The sequence below is a fragment of the Pan troglodytes genome, chromosome 3 (genome assembly GCF_028858775.2).
Source record: "Pan troglodytes isolate AG18354 chromosome 3, NHGRI_mPanTro3-v2.0_pri, whole genome shotgun sequence".
Classification (NCBI taxonomy): domain Eukaryota; kingdom Metazoa; phylum Chordata; class Mammalia; order Primates; family Hominidae; genus Pan; species Pan troglodytes.
The window spans coordinates 24,323,969-24,346,823 of NC_072401.2; the positions used below are offsets into that span (position 1 = coordinate 24,323,969).

The 22,855-nt window shown below is 40.3% G+C and overlaps 1 protein-coding gene across 12 annotated transcripts in view; it reads right to left on the minus strand.

Annotated features, from left to right (window-relative positions):
• PPARGC1A (PPARG coactivator 1 alpha) overlaps positions 1–22,855 on the minus strand; it is a 684,626-nt gene that overhangs the window by 64,872 nt on the left and 596,899 nt on the right. The window lies entirely within an intron of this gene.

The following is a 22,855-nucleotide window of genomic DNA, read 5'->3' on the forward strand; positions in this document are numbered from 1 at the left end:
TAATTATAAAAGGTAATGTAACAGGTCTCTCCATATTCCCAGAGCCAGCGCACCACTGGACCCACAGAAGATGCTCATCACTGATGTTCTATAGGTGTTTCTGGGATTGCTGTGACAATATGAAAGGCAACAAGTGCATAGTGACAAATGCCAAAGAGATGCAGAAACCACAAGATGGAGGACTCGCCTTTGGCAAATAAAGCCAGGGATGAAGTTTCATAAAATCTATTTAGTGTGTGTGTGTGTGTGTGTGTGTGTGTGTGTATACACACACACGTACTAAATAGATTTTGTGTACTAAATAGATAAATATACATTTATCTGCATATGCATACAGATAAATGTATATTAACTAAATCATAAGCACTAGTTTCAATTCATGGAATTTCAGAGGATAGCCACTGGGTGGTAGAATTCCCACTGTTTAGTTGGGAACAAGAACCCCATTCTTTTACTTAATGTCAAACACTTTGTGCTGACAGTATAACTCATCCAGCTTTAAGACCTCAGAACTGTCACTGGTTGTTTCTTGACTGCCCAATAGATTTGTAAATGCACCACACTTTCCTTTCACAGAATTATCCCTCCTTGACTGGATACACACCGAGAGCCAGTAAGCGAAAGCCTCACACTATTCTCACCACTCCAGGGCTAGCACAGAATAGGGAAAACCTATTGACATTTGAATCGTGATGAGACTCCTCTTGCAGTTTAGTTCCCAGGCTCCAGGTCTTTTAGGTACTAAGCCTAGTTCAACACCCTCTCATCAATTCCATCAGCCATACATATCCTTCTGCCTTTCTGCTTGAGGAAGCTAGAGTTGATTCTTTGTTTTCTATTCCATTGTTTGCAACCAAAGAACTCTAAATTATAAAAACAACTACTATGGCTAAATTATAAAAACAACTACTATGGCTAAATACTACTATGGCTTTCCATGGAATGAAATGGTTCTTGGAAAAGTAAAGGACTTATTAATATTACATTTGCTATCTTTATAGATTCAAGGAAAGGCAAAAGCTATTACTTCCAGGAGTTTGTAGACTTTGTCTTAATTCTGTCAAAATGCACACCCCCTCTATTCCAGGCCCTGTGCAAGACATTTTCAATGCATTGTCTCATTTAATTTTAACAACAACCAACTAGAACATAAGCTCCAGGAGGGCAGGGTTTTCTTTACTCCCTGGTTCACTACTATATTCCTAGAACATTTTCACACATGATAGGTGATCAGTAAATGTTTGCTGAATGAATAAATAACCCTGAGGCAGGCACTATTTTACAAAAGGAGAAAAAAGATATTCGTGGTCCTACTGCAAGTCAGTGGTAGAGCTAAGATTTGAAAGGCAGGCATGTCTGACTACAGGGCCCAGTCTCCTAACCATCTTGCTACCATTGCCTTTAGGTTCTTGGGATACAAAGAGAAGAGAGGGTTGCTGACCTCAGGGAATTTGGGCAAGCCCCTTTAAGTCCTGGTTTCCTCATTGTGAAGTAGAGATATGTCCCTCATTTGGTTTTTGAAGACCTAAGAAAGTCCTGGAAAATGCCATATAGAGATGATATGTGAATATTGGAAGTCTGTCTAATGTTCAGAAAGGTAGAAAATTGACAGTCAAATCTCACCTTTGTCATTGCTAGCTGTGACCTGGCAAACCTCTTAACTCGGAGACTCAGTTCCATACTGCAGAACATTTGCCTTTTAGTCTTTTTAGAAAGACAGGAAAAATAACTACAAGTTGTATGGAATGGCTGAGTTGAAATATAAATACAAATTAAGGTATATAAATATATACTTATATAAATATATATAGATTTAAAGCATAAATTTATATTTTGTAGAATAAATTAAATATAAACATAAATTAAAGTGTGTAAATATAAATTTATATAATACAAATAAATAAGTTTATAAATATAAATTAAAATAGTATTGTAATAACTTTTAATACTAGCCCATTCCGGTACATGATTCAAATACATTATCAACTCTGTGAGCTTTCCAGGGAATAGTCCCAGGGAATGTAGTAAGAGAACACTCAAGCATCATTTCAAAAACTATTCTTTAGGTTGCTTCTGTTAATTAGTGAAGAGTTTTAATGCTTAAAATGTCAGTCCCAAGTTAGGCCAAGACAAGATTCTTAAAGATGATGCCAACCCATTCAGACACAGAGCCACTAGCGAGCCATGTCAGACATGATCTTTGGCTTGTTTTCTATTCCATTCAGGCCATAGTTGGCCTGAATGCTGAAAGTGTAAGGGGAAGGTACAGGTACATTTAGGGTCTTCCAGCAAAGGAAGGAGAGAAGATGTATTCAAAGAAGAGGGAAGGAAATTGGGAGACTGCAAAGAAGAACATTAACAAAAATTCAAAATATTTAAAATGTAACACCACGGTGGCTCACACCTGTAATCCCAGTACTTTGGGAGGCCGAGGTGGGTGGATCACAAGGTCAGGAGATCGAGACCATCCTGGCTAACACGGTGAAACCCCGTCTCTAGTAAAAATACAAAAAATTAGCCGGGCGTGGTGGCGGGCGCCTGTAGTCCCAGCTACTCGGGAGGCTGAGGCAAGACAATGGCAGGAACCCGGGAGGCGGAGCTTGCAGTGAGCCGAGATGGCACCACTGCCCTCCAGCCTGGGTGAGAGTGCAAGACACCATCTCAAAATAAAATAAAATAAAATAACACCAAAAAAGAGAAAGAATTTTCATGTAGCCTGGTCAATAAGGAATATTCAAGTAGCACAGAAAATTCAAGAACAATGGGGACCTGAAAAAGGGCTTTTGAGTTAGACAATTAAGAAATCTTTGAGTAGAAGGTGGGGCATAGTAGCTCAACCCTACAATCTCAGTGCTTTGGGAACTCTACATGGGAGGATTCATTGAGGCCAGGAGTTCAACAACAGCCTGGCCAACATAGTGAGACCTTGTCTTTACAAAAAATTTAAAAATTAGCCAAGTGTGGTGGCACGCACCTGTAGTCCTAGCTACATGGAAGGCTGAGATGGGAGGACTGCTTGAGCCCAGGAGTTTGAGGCTGCAGTAAGCAATGATCACATCACTGCACCCAGCCTAGGCAACAGAGCGAGAGACACCCTATCTTAAAAACAAAAAATAAACGAGTAGAATGATGGTTACTAGGGGTGGGGGGAGGGGAAGGTATGGAAAGATAAAGGTCAAAGTGTACAAATTGCAATTATGTGGGATGAATATGTCTAGAGATCTAATGTACCACATGAGGACTATGGTTAGTAATAATGTACTGGATTCTGAGAGTAGATTTTAGGTGCTCTTACTACAAAAAAAAAGTAACTATGTGAGGTGATGGATATGTTCATTTGCTTGGCTGCGGTAATCATCACTATGTGTTTGTAAATCAAAACATAATGTTCTATATCTTAAATATATACAGTAACAAATAATGCTATTTAAAATAAGTCTCTGATAACAGCAGAGGAAGCACCACTAAACTCAATGGCAGAGAGATTACAAGCAATGCTATTGTTTCCTGATAATCCTTCAAAAAATAAATACTTCAGCAAGAAGCAAAAGAAGCAAGGAACAACAGAAAAATTCTAAAAAGTCAAGGAAATCTAAATAAAGAGTCAAAAGATGAATGCAGGAAAACACAAGGGCCAGAATTCAAATAGTGGTGAATGGAGAGAATTGGGTACTACTGGCTTGCACTCTGCCTACTAGACTCTTGGTAATATTTACCTTCTGACCATTCTTATAAAACCCCCTTGGGATGACTAGGCTCCCAGGAAAAACAATAATGTCAGGTAATACCAGTTGCATGCTTGGATATTTATCTTCATCCAATCAGCAGTACAGCTGTTACCATAATACCCTGATCAATAATTTGCTACCCAAACCAGAACACTATGACCTCTAAGTACAACATATTTCAAACTAAGGGCAAAGACACATAACAGCCCTTTCTCAATGTGCTGCAGTGGGAGTGGTTGAGAGCACTCTCATGTTTAGACAGCAATAAAACACTGTTTTGTAAACATAACTAGAAATGCAAAATAGGCACCTCTTTATCTTAAACATCAATGCACAAAAACCTGTATTATTCGAAACAAAGAATGAACATGCTGAAATGGAATTACTGACGTATCTGAAGATTTTGATACAGTCACCAGACCCAGCCCGGAAGCTGCTCAACAGCTCATGTTACCCAGGTAATTTTCCCAGTCCCCTAAAAATATTTCCAATTTGGTTTAGTAATGGTTTAGATGATCACAAGTTAAATGTCATTCATTCATTCCTTCATTCACCAGCTACTGAGTACCTTTTATGGACATAATGTTGAACTAGAAACCAAGGAGTTGCTAGGAGATCACAGGAACCAAAAGAAATAAAAGCCATTATCCCTGCTTATAATGTAGGTGAGAGAATACCATGCAGTGTTACGTATTTACTGAGCTCCTATTATGTGCAAGGAATTGTATATAAGAAAAAGATGAATGAGGCATGGTTTGACTCCTTGGTCCAAAAACAAAAAAAAAAGGCAAAATATTTCTGAAAAAATGCATAACACAAATGCAACATGATTTGCTGCCCACTAAAGGAAGGGGAATGATCACAGCTACGTGCAATTTGTAAGAAATTGTTTATTTGGGGAAATATGCATATATTCCATTGCATTTTAAAAAGAGATATATTCCTCACTAAAGTTGTCTCTCAGGAGACTTATCTAACAGGCATATTCTACCGAATTTAGTATGAAGACATGCCCAAGAGTTCAATACAAGACTTTAAAGCTAGGTTTAAGATGCATTATCAATACTTCGTAATTGCCTTCCTTCTCAACCAAATGCCAACAAAAATCTTAGTCAATCAGTCAACGAGTATCAACCACATACACAGTGAGGATGAAGAATGTCACAAACAGTGCCCAGTTTCACAATTCTAATATATGCTTTTAAGTACAAGCCTCTACAAATGGAAGTGTCTACAGCTCTGTGGTCAGTAGGGCATGAACTGATCTGTTGACCAGTCTGTGGCTGAACAGATTCATGCTGATCTCTCCACTAAATAATACAAAATCTACTTGGACAAAGTCAGGTCAAGTCTCTGCTAGATGTTTAGGTAGAGGTGGAATTAATCAGGGAACACTTCCTGAATTTGAGAGGTTCCTGTGATTTTAAAATTTGAGAAAATTGCAAACAAGAAGACAGAAATAATTCCAGGCATTTGGAAAATTTGAAAGAGGCTGGGAGTAGGAGGGGATGAGAAGCGTAGTGCCTGGCAATAGAGGTATTAATTGGGAAGCAGTGTAAGGGAATGATTACGAACTTGACTGTTGGAGTTAGGTAATTTTAGTTCTTCTGGTTATTTTCTGTAACTTGGCCCTGGGCAAGTTACTTATTTAAGCCTCACTTTCCAAACTGTAAAATGAGGTAACACTTTCAACCCATCATGGTGATTATGAGAATTAGATAAGACTAGTTTTTATTTTTTAATTAAACTCTATAAAACTATGTTTTTAACATTGTCTTAAGATGTTGAGTCCAGTGCTGGGCAAGCCCAAAGCTTCTGTAGTATTATTATTATTGGCAAGAAGAACCCTGGCGAATTATCAAACTCAAAGCAAGAGAAAAATCTTTACTATGTGGGGCAAAAGGGGATCCCTTAAATCTTTCCTCCAGTTTATTTGCCAAATAAACAATGTTCTTGAAGACACCCCTCCTTATCAAGCACTCCATGACTTCTCCAGAGCTCCATCGTCGCATATTGTTCATGGACTTCCTTCCAATAGCAGCTGCCCCACCTGCTTTACAATCTGCGCATCACATTCCTCTCTGCGCCTTCCTTGAAACATGTCCTCTTCTCATTCTCTCATTTTTGTTAACTGAGCCCAAATTCTCCAAATCACCCAAGGTTGAAACCACAGCCATTTTTCCTCCCTTTTTTCACCACAACATCCAACCTATCACTTAATATGACAACAATCTTTATTGATCCTTCCTTCGGGAAGTCTCCCATATGCATTCCTTCCTTTCATTGTCACCATCACCCCCTAATTCAAGCTCTATGACCTCAAGCCTGAAAACCTCAACAGCTTCCTCACCAGGCCCCTGGTTGCAAGCTCTAAGATAACCTTTCTTCGCTGATGCCACCAGATAACTTTTAAGAGTCCCTGGTGTCTAACAAACCACTTATTGTCTTTTTTCTGCTCGTCCTGACTTAACCTTGATATTCTTTATGCAAGTCACTTCACATGCCTGGGCCTCAGTTTCTCCATTGTGAAATGAGCATGCTAGATGAAATCTTCCCTCATGTTAATTTAGTACAATTCCAAGATCCCATTCACTTGTATCTACTTTCTCTGCTGCTCTATTAGATGAGTCCCCAGTCATCACTTGGTCTTTCCTCACCACTACTGTGTTGCTCATAGCATTGTCTCTATCCTGTTCAGTTTTTTATTCCAACATCTAGCATAAATCCGTGCACATAGTAGGTGATAAATATGTGTTAAAATAATAATGAGATGAAAGCCGACGTCTAAAATGCCCACGTTTCCTCTCCGTCCATGGAAATCTCTCTACACCTTGAAGATCTGTATCTTTTTTGTTGTTGTTTTTTGAGACAGAGTTTAGCTCTGTCACCCAGGCTGGAGTGCAGTGGAGCAATCTCGGCTCACTGCAACCTCTGCCTCCCAGGTTCAAGCGATTCTCCTGCCTCAGCTTTCCGAGTAGCTGGGATTATGGGCGCGTGCCACCACGCCTGGCTAATTTTTGTATTTTTAGTGCAGACAGGGTTTCTCTAGGTTGGCCAGACTGGTCTCGAACTCTTGACCTCAGGTGATCCACCTGCCTCAGCCTCCCAAAATGCTGGGATTACAGGCATGAGTCACTGGACCCAGCCTTGAAGATCTATTTCAAAGGCAACCTCCACCAGATTAGCTTCCCTCTTCACTCACAGGTTTCACAGATCTCTTCCCACCTCTAAAATTCTTAGAGTAGTTTGTTAATATCAGGCCAATGCTCACATGTTTCCTTAGTTTTTAAGGACACTGAAGGCAGGGGCTAATTCATTGTCTCTTGTATTTATATGGTGCCTAGAACAGGGCTTTGTCCACATTTTACTATCTACATTTTACCCATTGTCTGATTGTGTCACCTGGGTAAGTCTTGCCTCCTTATACAGCTGAGCATCCTCAAAGGAAGGGAATCCCAAGCCCATATATTTGGTCTGTAATTATCATGGTTTCTGGCAAAATTCGAGGTACACAGCAGATGCTGAAAAAATAATGTTTGGTTTAACAATCAAGTATGGTATGTGTGGGGTAGGATACCTTCAGGAGTAGCAGCGACCAGCCCTGGCAGGGGAGAGGAAGGCTAAATCACCTAAGTATGAGTTACTGAGGGTTCAAAGGAAATGATGGAGGAAGATGGTGAACATGCACTCAAGAACAAGAGGAAAGTCTTTCGCAGCAGACTGTACATGGAGAACAAAGGACAGATAGAGACAATGACCCCAAGGCTTGTGGTTTTAGGGGGAAACAGCAAACTGGTTTCTGATCCCTGGGAGCACACAAACAAGAAGTTAGGCAACCTGGTGTGTGCTGTATTGCAGAGTCAGCCTTGTGCTAAAGATTAACAGCCCGTCTTAAAGGGGACTAAAGATCACCAGCAAGCTTGCAAAGCACCAAAGACCTCATTGGCAGCAGACGGCAGTTGCAATTGCAACCAGCAGTTCTCTGCAGAAAAGAGGCACCACTGGCCAGGCACGGTTGCTCACGCCTGTAACCCTAGCACTTTGGGAGGCCAAGGTGGGTGAATTGCCTGAGCTCAGGAGTTTGAGACCAGCCTGGGCAACATGGTGAGACCCCGTCTCCACTAAAAACACAAAAAATTTGCTGGGCATGGTAGTGCTCGCCTGTAATCCCAGCTACTCGGGAGGCTGAGGCAGGAGAATCACTTGAACCTGGGAGGTGGAGGTTGTAGTGAACCAAGATCATACCACTGCACTCCAGTGTGGGCAACAGAGTGAGACTGCCTCCAAAAGAAAAGAAAGAGTCACAGCTTGATCCTTCAACCATCAATGGACCACCTCAGTCAAGCAAATATATCCTTGAACATGGCAATGTGACTGGCCAGCGTTTCTGAGGATTCCTGATAGAAAATACCCATTTCTTCTCTGACACTGAGGAGAAGCAGTAAGAACCAGGAAATCTGAGTTCTGGTTAAATACTAAGTCCTAAGTTCCTCATCTGTGGGAAGACAGAAATCACACATAACCAAGGGTAGTGATTGACACTTAGCATGGCCCCAATAAAATGTTTATGAGAAGGCTGGTAATTCAGGTAGAATCAGATCTATTAAGAGAGAAGACCCATGCATGGTGTCTGGGACACAGTAGGGACTCTATAAATGTCTTAAAATTTCCTTGGGTGGCATTCTGTCAACATGGGTATCTCATTTCTGCAGTTTAGTGACAAGTCTCCTTGAGGACTGAGGCCTTGTGTTAGACACCTTTCCACCTCTTACTGCCCCTGGCATAACACCTTGCACATAATAATATGAACTCAAGAAATATCTGGCGATTAATTGCCTCACAGGTAGCATCTGCGGCTGAAATCTATTTCACACTAAATTGGCAAATGCAGGCTTCAGAATGTAGGTAAACTGGTCAACCTGAGAACAGTCTTAAACTTTGATGATCAGCAGCACGGTTTCTGATGAAATGAGTGGAAACTAGTATATTGTTAAGTGTTGTAATCTACACATGCAGTTATATGGCTTAAACTGAGACAGCCCACATTTATTCCTACACACACACACACACACACACGCACACATGCACATGTGCACTTAGAAGGTGGTGAATAATAGTTGATGAAGTTGTTTGTATACACTATATAGAGACAGACAGACAAGAATTGACAGAGCAATAGGCTCACAAAGAGTTGTGAATATGTAAGAAAGAAAGATACCAGCAATAGCCAGCCTAGTGTTTTAAAACTGCATTTTCTTTGCTTTCTGCTTTTAAATTACACACTGCAAAGTCACTGAGGAGAAAGCTTTAAGAAAACTTTCATTTGCTATGGTACAGCTCGCCTGTCTTTCTTTACCTAAAAAAAATAAATAAAGCCCTAGAAACATTTCTTTCTTCTCATAGACATTAATAACGATAGCTTGAACTGTAAAGATTTGGTTTTACTGAAGGTAATGGAGTAATGTTTATTTCCATTAGACTAGGCCTATAAAATCCTCTTTTTATAACCACGAGCCTACAATTTCAAAACAGCAAAGCTTGACATTTTGGTCTCTGACAGGCAACACTTAATATTGGGATGTTTTAAAAATCTATATGAAAAAAGCTCTTAATACAAGATAGGCCGAACATTTTCCCCGCAAATGGTTTGTTTTAGCTATCTCTCTTCCTCCCTGATGGACCAGGAAAATCAGACAGCTTATTGGCTTAGTTTGTTAGGCCAGGTTAAAGGGATGCAATGCCGAAAGACTCTTACAGGAGCTTACCCTTGAGCTAAAAATAGCAGGCACTAGAGAATTATCTTAAATACGACCAAACTTGTTCTGCACTGTGAATGCAGATAACTGTAATATGTTTCCATTTTGGGTCATTTCAGAGCTTTTCTTTAGCTTGGCTTGCTGTAGCTGACTATTTAATTCATTTCTGATTCTATTTGTCACATTTGCTCTCAGAGATACCGCCCGGGGGTGCTTGACTAAAGAATCCTTCTTATTTTGCTGCGCTGCTTTTGTTAAAACCTAATGAGCCATTGAACTGCAGAGTGCAATGTAGACGGGACTTGTTAGAAGGCAAATTTATTTTCAAATGTTATTAAGAACCTACTATGTGTATCCTTTTTCTTGTCTTCCTCCTAAGAGGTGGGAAGTGCAGTTTGCTAAATTTTATAAATAAATAAGAGGGTATTTAACTTCTGACTTATTGAAGACTCACGAGTAAAAAAATCTAGCAACAATTATCAAATTTCCTCTCTTCTCACCTTTTTCACGGACATTTTTACTCCTCTATGTGTGTCTTCATGGTACTTCATTTCTAACTTTAATACAGAATGCATCCCCTTATTGTATAATTAGTTGCCGAAGTCTGTCTTTCTCACTAGCCAACCAACTCCTGAGGGGAAAATTCTGTGTCGTGGGTATTATGTACTTAATACATCTTTGTATTATGCGCACTTAAATTAGTGCCTGGCATGTAGTTGTTGCTTTTTAAAATAGATGATAAATGGGTCAGTTTAAGAATGAATGAAATCAGTCTCTGCATTAGAGCATCCTGCATAGGAACATACTGAATTATAACATGACAGTCAGACTAAAATACTGGACTGGGTAGACTGTCCCGTCTAAAAAAGATAGCTCACCAGCTTTTGCTAAAATAGCAGTGATGTCCATATAGTCAATTGTACTACAGATACCAGAAAAGGGCAGGGAATTTAGGTGAAGGAGATCCTCTCTCTGCTATTTTTGCATCCTGGTTCCAATGATCACAGACTATAAATGAAAGTAAGGTCAGAATCATTCACAACTTCTGAAAGATCTGAATGCCTTGAGAAATTACCCATCATTCCCCAGCCCAGGATTTCTTTCTAGCCCCTATGTTTCATTCTTCCAAAAATAAGGCAACTGCGATACAAGTATGGCACAGTAAACTTGTACAATCATGCACACTTTTCCACAAGAGGTAAACTGTTTTCATTACAATCATAAACGAGGAAACTACAACAACAACAACGACAAAAACAGTTGCAAAAATTTTAAGTCTGAATCCATTGAGAGGGTCAAAACCAGCCAGGAAATACGGGCACAGTGCTGGGAACAGCGTGCTGGGAAGCTGTGGCCATGCATTTTCATGAGCTTCCTGGGAACAGCGGGTTCCTTGAACAGAGACACACTTACTTTCATGCTCTGGAACCCCAGTAAGGTACCTGTTCCTGAGCTCTTCATTGAGTTTCAGAGCCATTTCCTCTTCTCAGGGAGAGAAGAGTAAATGCTCTATGTCTTCAGTAGACATATAGCAGCGCCTTTACCCGCCAATGCACATTGGCTTAACACAACCCCATGTCTCCCAACTCCATATATCTTCATCTGAACAGCAAGTCTTGTAGCTGAGCTAGGGGGTAAGTTCACAGACACTCTGGCAGACACACAGCACACTGCTGTCACTATTGGCTCTGTTTACAAACCATCTCTTGGAGAACATGTTCTCAGATCTTGGATATGTCTTATTTTTAGCATGATTGGTCTGAATGGCTGGGAAGGTCATGTTATATTCTCTCTCTCTCTTTCTGAATTTGGTAGAGCCCCTGTAAATCCGTCCATTAACAAAAACTAGAGAGAGTTTTAATGTGCACAGGTTTGTGCTAGGGACTGAGGAGGTGATGAGGTCCCTCTTTCCCTCATGCAGTTTATAATGCACCTTGAGAGATTTAGCCAAAAAGCTATTACCTAGAAAGCTGAACCACAATTCGAAGGCCTTAACGAAAGAAAAAGATGCTTTTTTGCACATGTGACAACAAAAATTCACTTTGTGCCAAAGACGGCCACACATACTTTCCTAAATTTCGGGACTTAATAGTTTATCCCATGCCTGGTAAAGGCTTAATGTAAACACAGACCAAAACAACCAGTCTTTAAAATAGCATATTGTGACAATACCGTTTATGGAAATGGTGTCTATGGAAAGTTTCCTTTCGGTTCTCATTCCTTAAGACTCATTTCCAATGGCACTCAAAGGAAGACAGATTTAATTTCTGATAACCCCCAACTGCACACCTTATTCTATCCCTGCTTCTGCACTTAATTTGCATGGATACTCTCCTTTCCACTGCTTGGTTTCATGGAGGGTGCAGAGATGGCAGGGCAGCCAGCCTTGCACACAGCCTGGAATCAGCTTGTATGTCACTGGATGAAAGGTCAGGTGAAAAGGCTCACCACTGGCACCATTAATCTAGTCACTCAGGGACCATCCAGTGGTTCAAGAATAGCCTGCAGGTGAGTGATGGACAGGGTCATGGCTGCCTGGCTATATCAGGGCTATTACGACAGCCATAAAGAGAAAGGAAAAAATTGAACAAGGGGAAGAATTACTCCTGAAAGAGACATGAGGAAAGACACAAATGTCTTCGTACAAAGGATAAGCATGAGAGAAAGTAGCAGGGGAGCTGGACTGCTCACAGTGGTCGAGGAGGGCAGCATTCTTTGAAACTGCCAAAGTTTGAATATTAATGAAGGGTCATGGCCCGACCAAGGCTCTGGGTCCATATAGAGAATCTTGAGCTGTGCATTCTCAGGTGAAAGGTGCCAGAATCAGTCAAGAGAGATTGGATAGAGAAGATACAGCTAGAGCATTCCCTAGGTTTTTAGAAAGAAATTAGATTTAGGAAGCCCAGTCCTGTACATTATCTGAAATTCTTTATCCAAAAGCAAGTAGCAGATCTTAATGACTGTTTTGAAAGCTCTAAGGTTGTTCATTTATTTATAAGGGTCTCCAAAGGAAAATGGCGTGGGGGGTGGGGGGGGCGGCGGTTAGTCTCTGTAGTGATATTACGATTTCGTATGCTCCAAATGAATATTTACAAGTGAGTTGTGCATTGCTGGGGTGGTGGCTTATTTGAGGACTGGGTAGGATAAATATGGAAAGCCACGAAGGAGAAAAGCATAGGCGATTTCAATCTAAAGTAATGTGGGAAATTGCTTACTTAATGATAACTCTACTGAGCTATATTTGTCTTGACCAACGTCCCTGTAGCCAAAAAGCTTTACTATTGATAAGGAAAAAGAATCCAGTGGTCTCTTTATTCAAGAAAATTTCAATAGTTGTATTTTTAAGGGAAGATGTAATCTAACAGATTATAAAACGAAGTTCGGTATTTCATGGAGCATTTTCTTCTTTATTATCAAAGTCTACACAGGAAACACTTACAGGATAATATATAAACTCCATTAAAATCTGTTAGATCTAAAACTACGTGTTTGTGTTTGTATATATGCCTCACCTATTTCCTCACATGATCAGGCTTTAATCCACATAGGCACTGGTGCAGATAAATCAAGGAACTTAACTTGCTTAAGCACCAAACTTTTTATTAAAACTTTTTTATGGAAAGATTTCCGAATCACTTATTTACATATTTTCCCCACTTTAAAAATTATGAGGATTGATTTTGGTAGCACTGCCTGCTATTGCAAAATGACTATATGGACCTATTGAGAAATATAGGATTATTTTCCCTCAAACTAAAAGGCCCCAGACTGTCATATTTTCAGGGTTTGTCAACTTTCTGTAGTTTGTAGTCTTGTCTCTTTTGGTCAGTTGTCACTGCTCACCAGTATCTTTTTACTGTCACCATTTCATGAATTTTCTAAACCATTTCTTCAAATGTCATATGTGCTCATAGAACATCACATATCGGATAGCACATTAGACAACTGGATTCATTTAAATCATAAGTAAAGCAAAAGGAAGCAAGCGTTAAGTGAGGGATGAAGAAGTGTATCTGGAAATAAAATGTGCTCCGTCTGAGGGAATTTTTCTGAATCTAGTTTGGCTTCTCAGAGACATTTTAAAAACAGTGTACTTCTCACCTATGTTTCTGACAATTAATAATCCTAAATTTTTAATGGCTACAGAAATTAGGTTTTCCAGTATGAATTATAAAAATAACCATAAAAATGCGTACTATCTATGGAACATACATCTTCTCTTTCAACTATAAAAGATGTAGCTGGAAATAAAAATAAACCAGCAACTAAAGGAAAAAAGTGGTATCCGTGTTTTGTTTTGTTTTTCCTTTTCTATACCACAAAAGCAGCAGGGAGGTCACACAGTCCTATTGGAGGGTATCATCCCTTATGCTGAATCACAGAAGAAACACATTTGCCATTGAAAGACAAATTAAACAGGGCATGGCTTGCACTATGTGGGTCCCCAGACTTAGTTATCTGCCAAGACCAGGCAACATTTTGTAACCTCCAAATGTATCGAAACACAGAACATTTGTTGGCTCTTTGTGAACAGAATGTCTTTGTCAAAATTTTCAGTTGGAACAAATGTTGCAAAGCGGTCCAGACTAGATTTGTCCCAGGAGAAACTGACACAAAGTCCTTCAGGACAGGGGCAGCCACCTCGGCTACATTGCTGGGATTGCCGGTGATAGGATTAAAGGAGCTAGACAGTGGCATTGTGACCTAATGTAACTCTCAAATCTGTTGCACGCAGAGCCCTGGAATTGGGGACCAGCAAGGAAAAGAAGTCACTTATCCTATACGGCATTGCTGTGTTCAAACTTTCAGGCATTTGCCCAGACTCTTCTCCAGTGGGAATAGGAGGTGAACCTGCCTATCAGACAGCATTGCCTAAATGAAAAATGCATGCTGAGATATGCAGCTCAGAGGAGAGAGCAGGGTGTCCCCGCTAAGTATGGGCTGGCAAGACACAAGAGGATTCTGACATGGGAACATATCTGGAGAGAATCTGGGTTGGCAAGGATCCCTGGACACCCAGGAGAACTATGTCTGGAATACAGAAGCTCTAACTTCACATCTGAGCAAATGAGATGGCACCCAGGGAAGCTAATGTCCTTAAGCCAAGAGCCCATGGAAAAACCAAGGGCAGTGCTATAATAGAGGCACTTTTCCCCTATACAAGAGCCGTTTCAAAGCAGAAATAAATTTCTCAGAAAGAACTGTGGAGAAGAGGATTTAAGCTCGAGTATTATAAGAATCTGAAAGAGACCTAATTGAGTAAGGCTTGGTAGGGATGTAATGCCTGGTACCTCCAGAGGGAAGAGGAAAGGGATCGGTAGCATTCTTCCTGCACATGCCTCTCCCAAGGGTGCAGGAGAGCCCCTGGATAGCATTACCCCATGAAGCAAGGAGCTATCACTTAGAGATGATGGATCCAAGAGAGAGAGAGAAAAGCCACATACACCAGTGTCTCAAACAGGCAAAAAGCGTGTCAGTCCTTCCAGCTGGACTGAAATACCATTCTCAAATAGAAAGGTCAACAGACCTAAAATGGTACCAAACAGTTCTCATCCATAGAAGCCCCACCAAGGGCACAGCACTCTGGTCAGGTCAGACTTGCACACTGGTTAAAGAACTCTCCACTGACAGTCTTGCTCTCTTCCCTTGGTTGGCTTCCTCTTGTTTTCCCTCCACACTCCCTGGCCACCCAGCACTTCCAATGAGCAAACTGTTATTTTAATATACTGTGTGTAGGACATCATAAATTTCAGGTCTTCCAACCTCAAATATTCTGTCCCACTGCCTTGCATTTGTTGGGGCAGTGGGACAGATCTTGGTTTGGAATAGAATATTCCTCTAGCTAGGAGAAATGCTCTCCAGCAGAATTCCATTTCAAGGTGAAGGCATTTCTAAAGACAATAAGTAGGAGAAGGGCAGAATTTATCTGCTAGTGATAACTGGGTAAGAGACAGATGGAGAAATTCCCTGCTCTACTTCCTCAAACAGACAGCTTATCTTATTTGTAAAAGGCCTGTCTTCCTCACTAACCAAAATTTTCATGGAGCCAGAGACTAGGTTTACTTTTAACCACTGTATCCCCCTAAAATGGCCAGACACTAAGCATGCTAATGGATGACAATTATATTTTGATGAATGGGTAAGAAAATAAGTGAGAGATGAACTTTTAAAATCCACAGGCAAGAAGAAATGTGACGATGTTGCAAAAGTTGGAAACTGAGAGCTTTAGCCAGTGAATTGGTTCTTGTCTAAGAAAATGTGGGCCGGGTGCAGTGGCTCACACCTGTAATCCCAGCACTTTGGGAGGCCGAGGTGGGCGGATCACGAGGTCAGGAGATAGAGACCATCCTGGCTAACACGGTGAAACCCCGTCTCTACTAAAAATACAAAAAAAAAAATTAGCCAGGCATGGTGGCAGGCACCTGTAGTCCCAGCTACTCACTCAGGAGGCTGAGGCAGAAGAATGGCGTGAACCCAGGAGGCAGAGCTTGCAGTGAGCCAAGATTGTGCCTCTGCACTCCAGCCGGGGTGACAGAGCGAGACTCCGTCTCAAAAAAAAAAAAAAAAAAAAAAATAGAAAGAAAAAAATGTGACCAGCCATATCCCAAGTGATATGGGATGAAAAGAAAAGTCTTGGTAATAATCCCCAGTAATATTGCATAGTGCTTTAGAGAATCTGAAGTACTATCTCAAGGTGTTGAAGTTAGCAGCTTAAGCGGGTAATATAGATTGCAATGCCTTTTTGTCTTCAGGCCATTGGAAGAAAGATGAGGAAGGTTGAACACATCTAAGAATTTCTCAAAAGTGAAAACAGACTTGCATCAGTTTCTACCATGCCTCTGGTGCAGAAATATCAGCCACTGTGGAAACTGGTCTCTGAGTTTCTCCGTAGCTACCGGCAAGCACATTTGATTCGTCCTTTCTCTTTTTAGTGAGGTGCAAATTTGGTTCAATAATTTTTTTCTGCATCTCTTTAGATTCTCTATCTCAACTAAGTTTGAATAAAATGCCCAGCTTTCACTATTTCCTAATGCTCTGGTAATACATTAAGAGTTAACTGGGGTGAAAAGGCAACAAGAAAGCTTGCCAGAGTATAGTTAGAGAATTTCATGACAATTAGCACTGATTTGCACTGCAAGAATAGAAGGAAAAAAAAAGAAGTTTTAAAGGGGAAAAAAAGCTACTCGCACATACACAACCCAAAAAGAGCCTCCAAGTACTAGCTGAAAATGATACCGTTAGATGACAGCAGAAACACACCAGATTAGCCAATTAGCATTCACCCAAGAAAAGCTAGTGCTTTGGAGGGAGGGGAGAAAAGGAATTCATCAACAGTAATATCATCTTTACAATAGCCTTGACTGGTTATCTGCCCAAAGGAAATGCTACCTCCTCACTTTTCTGTGACCCTCTCGACAATTCTGGGGGAAAAAATGTTAGTTCAACATTATCGCAAGCCAGAATATGACTCTATTTATGTGACAAGTTGACAACATACAATTTCATGCTTGTTGAACTGATCGGTGTTATATATTCACTGTGAATATTATGAAGCCTCACCATTATAAATATGAAACAGTATACACTTATTCAAAGTAACTCCAGCAGTGGCAATTTATAGCTTGGTTGTTTGTGTTCTTATGAAGTCCAAATGCCACCTTAAGAAGCTGCAGCTCGCAGAAACAGATGTGCAGTGTGACTGCGACCAAAATGGATTGACGATGACCTATGTGAAAGCAGGCTATTACATTTTGGTCTGCATGGCAGCTGATACTGGTTTGTATTTAGATATGTGACTCTTGGGAACACTGTGTCCTTAAAGCTCTGTTTAAACATGGGCCAAGATATTTGTCTATTGGACTAATTATTTTACCACCCTTCTATGGCAAAATCACTTTTTTCCCCCTAAAAAAAAAAAAAAGGATATGAGAGAGTGTATATGCACATACACAGGCACACATTCTCACTACGCTTTGTAAAGTTACAGCAAGGACTTTAAACCTTGGTCATGTCAGGTGAATGTTGGCAAGATTTCCAGAATGCCTGCATAGCAGGATTGTACCACTTTCTTGATCAGGTGCCTGAGAACAGGACAAGACCACAAGCCATCAAATCATAAGCTGTCACAGCAACTGCTTTTGGTCAGGTTTTTTCCTCCTCTTCCCTACCCGCTCCCTTTCTTTCTCTTAGCAAGCTTCAACCAATTTACAAGTGTTCGCTTCCACAAGGACAAATTTGGAAGAGTGAAGAACAACACAATTTATCCAAATGCGGGAGGAAATGAAGGAACCAGGCACCTTGCTAAAGCTAGATATAAAAAATGTGCATAAGTAGTTTTGCAACCACAGAGGTGCTATTTGGAACAAAATAAATTGCGTGTATTGTATGCAAGGGTACAAACCTTGACCAACTTTGTAGTGTCTTCCCTGCTTGTACATTTCTTAAGCACATCCAGATATTCCTACTAAGAAGTTCAAGTTAGTATCCCTCAATACGGAGACCTAAAAAGATAATTGTTTGTGGACTTAGAAGTCCTCAACATCTTTGAGAATTAAGAAACATGAGTCCAAAATATTTGAAATATAGAATTAGTTCTCCAGGATGTTCTTGTAATTCTTTTGTTTCTTTTTTGTTTATTTGCTTAATATTAGGTCATATCCCTAGCTCTTTTTTTGAGATCCAGCACAGAAGTCAGTGACTGGAATCCTGGCTCTCTTTTGAAACATTTGAATTACAGTGTTTTGGAATTTCCTATTCTAACAAAGTTTGTTATCCAAACCTGTATCTCTTTCTACTTTTCCTGTTGGGCTAAAGTGAAGGTGTTGTCGGTCTGTCTAGTAAATCCAACCTACGAGATAACATAATCACATACATTCATTTCTCAGGGACCTTGGCGGCTCTTATCTCCTTGCTTTTATGATCTCTTATGAACAGCCTGGAATAGCAATTTGCAGCCTGTTTGTAAAGCCATCTTAGTCTGAACCCAGCCTTCTCCTCTTTTATCACCCAGCGATATTCTTCAGCTAAATCCCATTCGCCACAGCAAAATTTGCTCTGAGATCCATTTTAGAATAATATAAGTATTCTCTGTGTGTATGGAACATATCAAACACGTAATGGAGGATAATTATCATTTCAATGAACTATTTATTAATAGAAGATGTTTTGTGTGCTTTGCTTAGATTTATTGCTATGCTGCCCACTGTACATTGTAGCTTGAAGCTATTTAGTTCACGTTCATCAGCCTCTCAGGCAAGCAGCTCTGCTGTTCACACAGTTTTGGTTTTTCTATGTGCTTTTTTCAACTTTATTTTACCATTATATCACCTAGAACATTAAACACAATGCTCAAGTTCCATGTGTTAAATCACAATTGCTTTCTACTAAAGTTCCAAGCTACCCATTTTTATTAACAGTTACTTTATTAAATCCTTAATAACACAGATAGCATAGTTAGTTAATTTGTGTGTTGAGCCATGGATGTTAATTTGTAAACATAATAACATACTGCAATCATTTGCATAATAGCATTTTAATCTTTTTAGTAAAAGCTGTAATTCCCTACAAAGTACACTGCAGTAGAAACTAAGTGACTATTGGTAATAATACAAAAGGCCTTAAAATTCTGATCCTATTATAGTGCTGGAGCATACCCAAACTGCTTCCATAATCTCTGAAATGTTACTGTTCTCTGATTTAGGTGTCTGTGTCAAGAATAAAAATGAAGTATAACTGGTAGCAGTAGACTATTTCCTAAATGTAATTTAGTATTCACTAAGCACCAGCATTTTGCAAATAGCTCTGAGGCTTTCCTTCAAAGTTCAGAGCTCCAGCTATGCATATTGTGTGAGGAGGACCCTGGAACTCACTCTCAACTCTGTGCTGAAGAGAGGGCTCTGATAAATCATGCTGATTTGGCGCAGGGAAGGGCATCGGCCACCAGGGATTTGACTACTGAGTCTCCTTCCTCCTCTCTGCCCTACCAGCCTGATTGCTCCTCCTTGAACTGACGGTTTCTGAGCAGAAGTTCAGAAAAGAATGAAAAAGTGCAGTGAAGCTTTAAAAAAGCTAGTTTAAAAAAACTCAATGGGGGCTCACTCCCTCTACAGCCCATTAACACCCATTGTAAGACTGCTCCCCACCCTAACCCCCAAAAAAAGAAAAGGAGAAAGAAAAAAAAAAAGCAGTTGTTTAAGTCAGGCCAAGTCATTTTATGCAAGATCTGGTAATTCATTAATCCATCTGGCTGCAAACCTTGAATGAATAACTTGCAGTAGTAATGGAGATGGGCAGGTCTACAAAATATTAGTGTTTAGAATCTGAAACTGTGCAAATCACTCCATCATTTTGGAAAAGAAAAGGCACAAAAGTATCTTCTATCATCACTTTGGGACAAATGGCTTAATGGATAAGAAGTCATTTAGCTTCAAACAACTCTGCCATTGCCAAGAATAAGAGTGTGTATTTCATTGTGGAACTCTCTCCCCTTTTCCCTGCTCTCATTCTAGCTACAGTAAAGCATAGGATGCTGCCTTGCTTTCAAACGTACCTCTGAGCGCACAGTCTTAAAAGTTAAAAGGAGGCCGGGTGCAGTGGCTCACGCCTGTAACCCCAGCATTTTGGGAGGCCGAGGCAGGCGAATCACGAGGTCAGGAGATTGAGACCATCCTGGCTAACATGGGGAAACCCCGTCTCTACTAAAAATACAAAAAAAAAAAAATTAGTTGGGCATGGTAGCAGTTGCCTGTGGTCCCAGCTACTAGGGAGGCTGAGGCAGGAGAATGGTGTGAACCCAGGAGGGGGAGGTTGCAGTGAGCTGAGATCTTGCCATTGCACTCCAGCCTGGGCGACAGAGCGAGACTCCATCTCAAAAAAAAAAAAAAAAAAAAAAAAAAAGTTAAAAGGAACCTGAGAGGTTAAGAAGAAGAAAAAAAAATGGCCCTTACTGAAATTGTTTTACATCACAGGCAATTCATTTTATAAAACCCACAATAAAATTTTTCATTACTCAAAGAATAGGCACATAATTATAGGGACAAATTAACCTTGTTACATGTGAAGTCTGGGATAGGGAATGGTGGAGGAACAATTTGGCTCTCTGCTTTAACAATGTGGTCTTTAATGTTCAGCTTTTTATCTGCTTTGTGTGTTGATTCCATCCAGAGGTGAGTCATCTGCTGGGCTGTGCTTCCAGGACCTGGCGTAGAGATAGTGGTGCATGGACAAATAAACACAGCAAGTGTATAAGGTCTCCACACAGACACATGGTTGCTATACAAATAGACAGTTTGTCCAATGCAGCACCCTGAACCTTGTGATTACTTTCACCTACACTATTATCTTTGAAGTAAATCTAAGAAGCAATGAGCCACTTTTTCCTGATTCTGCTCCAAGATTTCCTCCTTGTGAATTTGGGTCTCCACTATTTTGGCCCCAAAGATATCCAGGCAGAGTAACTTTGATGAGCCAGTTGAGACTCCGGGAGGTTGGAAAAACCTACAATAAGCCCATAAAATGTCCCAGTTTACTTTCTGGAGTGCCTAGAGTATCTGACATAAAATCATTGGTTTCTCCTATCCCAAAATACAAAATAGCACTTTCTGAAATCCTTGTGCCTAATGAAACATACACATTCTCACTTTGCAAACTGCAAATGGCTAAGAACCGAATCAACGTCCATAAAAAAAAACAAAAAGCAGCCAATTTCATCTCTCCTAGCCACACCTTCCATTAACAAAAGCCGCCAGTGCCAGTGAAAGATGGTCATGTAACCTGCATCCTGTGAGTTGCTATTTATTAGCAGGGGTTGATGCCAAGAGACAGAGCCCTGTGGGTCAGAACTCCTGAGCCATATTTTTCCAGTGGTCAGCATAATGGCAGGGAAGAAATAGGGTGATAAACCAGATGTTCCCAAGATAAGCCAGATGTTATCAAGCCGAGAAGTCTAAAACCACAGTGCTTAAATGAGGTGTGTAGATGAACACACACACACACACACACACAAACGAACAACACTATTTAGTCTCCCTGCAAGATAAGCCGACAGGAGAGGCTGAAAATAAAGCAGCACACAGGCTGGGTCAGATTGTTGCTTCCTGATTTGTGACTCTCCAAGATGAACATCTAACTGATTTATACCCAGAATTTGGAATTTTGTGGTAGACTACAAATGCAAAGATAAGTACAACATAAATTTTTAAAATACTCCATAAGTCTCCATGAGTTTCAACATTCTTCAATGTTCTTATGTTACAGCCAATTATCTCTCCACTTAAATGGCTATTATTTTCTTACTTGAAGTCTATGTTCTCTGTAAGTGTCATTACCAAGTGTGGCAAAAATCTGGCTGTGGGCCGTAAATTTAATTTAAATGACACACATTTATCGATTGCAAATTGGAAATCCCAGAAATCTTATAAAAGTGATTATTGTAAATTAATTCAGTCCTCCCACATAACAAAAAAGAATTTATTCTTCCAATGAGTAAATTAAGGTGAGGTTGTATATACATGCATTCTTTTTTTCTTGTCTATTTGTTTTGTTAAAATTCCAAGAGGTTTGCCATTCATAGAAAAGTCTGTCTGACCACAGGCACAGTCAGAAGCAGGAATTCATTACCATGGAAGGCTGCAGAATTTCCTCCAAGGAGACAAGTGAAAAAAAGCAGACACCACGTAAATTTGTGGATTGGGTTAAATATGTTCTGTCCCTGAGGCAGTGGAAAGATAGAGGGCCCCTTTGTAAAATGACTCACGAATCTAGGAAAGTACTTCAGCTCCTAAAGGTGAGCAGAAACTTAACCAGGAACGATATCCACGAGGTTCTGCTTCTCTTTGGAATATCTTTGAGTTAGCATTCCTTACCACCTCTCTCTCTATCCGAACTCAGAGTTATCAGGGCTGATGGAATTTTCCTTCAAGGTACTTTGAATCTGTTCCCTGAATGCCACCCCCTCTGCTATCACCTTGTCCCTTCCCTGTACCTGTATCACATTGGGTTTGGAATGCAGCACTGCCTGCTGTCTGATTTTCCGTATTTCCTACTTGCCTACACCTCTTAAGACTGTCAGCATTATCACTCTTAAATACCACCTCCATTATGTTGATCTGCTAAAAAATCTTCAATGACATCCTACTTTCTAAACAGACTCTAAACATTTCCAACTGGGTTCTCATGACCCACCGTAATTTTGTACCTACCTTACATCCAAACTTACTCCCACTACTGCCATGTTCCCATTAATATGTATTTTACTTTGAGTAAACCAAGCTCCTCACCTCCACATCCCGTCTATGAAAACGCTCTGCTCTTCTCTTACAAGGCTTTGTGAATTTATTCTTGCTGTTTATCTCCTCAGCTAGAAATACACAT